The sequence below is a fragment of the Belonocnema kinseyi genome, chromosome 4 (assembly GCF_010883055.1).
Source record: "Belonocnema kinseyi isolate 2016_QV_RU_SX_M_011 chromosome 4, B_treatae_v1, whole genome shotgun sequence".
NCBI lineage: Eukaryota > Metazoa > Arthropoda > Insecta > Hymenoptera > Cynipidae > Belonocnema > Belonocnema kinseyi.
The window spans coordinates 151,156,117-151,158,753 of record NC_046660.1 but is presented as its reverse complement, the minus strand read 5'-3'; positions in this window follow the sequence as shown (position 1 = coordinate 151,158,753).

The following is a 2,637-nucleotide window of genomic DNA, read 5'->3' as shown; positions in this document are numbered from 1 at the left end:
ACTGTAGGTCCCCCTTCCACCACCAAGTAAGTGTGTGGAGGGTGTGTAAAGGAATAGAGAAGGTGCAAGAAAAATGTAAACCCTTAGGGGACACATTAGAAGCTTCCATTCCAGGTGCTCAAAGAGTTTTCAAAAGGCTAAATGAGTATTTCTACTATCATCAGTCTGCTAAAATAATGAGAAGAAGAATAGAAAGTTGTGATTCATGTCAAAAGAACAAAGTCACTAACCAAACGTGTTACGCAGAAATGCGAAATTATACGCCAAAAAAACCTGGAGAAATCCTTTCAATCGATTTCTATGGACCTCTGCCAACTTCAAGAAGAGGTTACAGGTATATTTTATCTACCGTCGATGCTTTTAGCAAATATATAAAGTTGTACCCGATAAGGAGGAGTACAGCCAAAGTAGCAGTCAGCAAAATTATTAACGACTACGTTGCAAAATTTGAAAAACCTGAGAAGATCGTAACTGATCATGGAACTCAATTTACTTGTGAACAATGGCTGAATAAATTAAAGGAGGAAGGAGTGCAAGCTGTATTCTTATCAATTCGTCATCCGCAGAGCAATATTGTGGAAAGAATCCATAGAGAGCTGTCAAGATCCTTTAGAACTCTTATCAAAGAGCGACACAACTATTGGAGGAGCTGGATAAAAATGATCGAAAACTGCATGAATTAAACCCATCATGAAACGACAGAATTCACACCTATTGAAATCCAGCTGAATAAAAAGCCAAAAAGAGCGTATGAAAATTGGCTGAAACTGCCTCCATTAACCCCCAACATTGCATATGAAAGGAAGATTCAAATGACCCACGAAAACATAATCCGCAAAGCAAAAGAAAGAGCGGAGAAATTTAATCGGATCGACAAAATTACTAAATTAAAAGTTGGTGACATGATCTTACTAAAAGTGTTGAATAGATCCGAAAAAGGAGATAAAATACTGGAAAAATTTTTACAAATATATGATAGACCGTTCGAGATTAAAGTGGAAGTAAAATCGGGCACGCACATCCTGTGGGCTCCGGGAAAGGAAGAGAAGAAAGGCACGTACCACTCACAGGACTTAAAGCGGTAAACCCAACGAACAGAAGAGGATAACCTCGAAATTAGTTAGTTTATAAGAGCGTTTAGCAAAATACGAAAATAACGTGAAAAGATCCAATCAAGATTTAGATAAATATAATAGCCATGAAAGCATAAGAATCTAAGAATAAATAGACTAATTTGAAAATAGGTGCAAAATGAACAAAAATAAACAACCTAAACCAATTGAGAATTACTCACGAATAAGAATAAGAATTACTATGCTAAAAGAATTCTGAAGAAGGAAATAGGATGTAAGGCAATGATTCAAAACTGTGAATCATTTGGAAAATAAAAAAATATCTAATTAAGTTTGTAAAAAAGGTAAGAAAAAAAGAGACATAACAGTCTGAATAAAAACAAAATAACAAAAGAAGAAAAAATTACTCAAATATATATAATCACACAATAGAAGAAAATTGATGAGAAAGAAATGTAAAGAAAAGTAAGAAGTAGAAAAAAATTAACTCTACCCTTGTCTAACTATAAAAGAAAGGAAAAAAAATCATCTAATTAAAAATAATTATAAAAAAATCAGTAGCAGGAAAGCAATTAAAGGTTTAGAAAGAAAACATGTACATATAGAATAGAAAAATAAGAATATAACCTGTAATTTAAATTTCGAACGTTTTGTCCTCTTGATAGAAATTGAAATAAATATAAAAAAGCATTAAATAACCCTGCTTCAAATAGATTACAATTAAATAACAATAAGTAATAAAGATTGTAAATAAACAAGGAGAAAACATCCTGGGGAACAACTAACAATAACTAATTAATATAAAAAACAATGTCAACATTGGGTTTTTTTATTTTTTTATTCTAGAATAAAGAAACGGAAAAAAATGGAACCCCTAAAAAGAAAGGACATGAGGGATGTAGGAACGCAGGACTACGAAAGAATGTTGAAAGGAAGTCTCGTTTATTATAATTTAGTGTCGAAAAACCCAAGCATAGCTGTCACAGCAGTACATAGCCGTACAAACATCCGGAAACCCAAAATTAAAAGGTCCAACAAAATGTGCCAAACAAATAAATACGGGCAGAAGAAAACCCCAGGACAGCTATACATCTAAAAAAAAAACAACAGCCAATACTTCAGAATCTGAAATTTAAAAAAAAAAACCACTGCCTAAGGAGGAAATAGGTTTAGATACCGGCATACAAAGATTTTCGAAGGAAATGAAGAAATACGTAAGAAATGATTAACAAACTCAAACAGGCCCACCTTCGAAGGCGTGCAATCAGGATTAGGCAGTGAATGGAGGAAAAAAAGAGGAACAAAAGAGGACGATGATGAACTATTGAGGGGAAAATTCATAATGGCTCGTTCTACCCATCCATAACGTTTAGGGAACAAAACAACAAATATGACGTTAAAAACTTTGAAGAACCTAAATACTTCTGAAAAATATCCAATAACAAACCTTTTCTCTCGCCATTGCATGCGCAATACTTTTTCCACCTAGTCTGTATTGACAACTTGTTCTTTACAAGAATTAATTGAGCGAGGTTAAAACAAATTATAAGTTATATAGTAACAG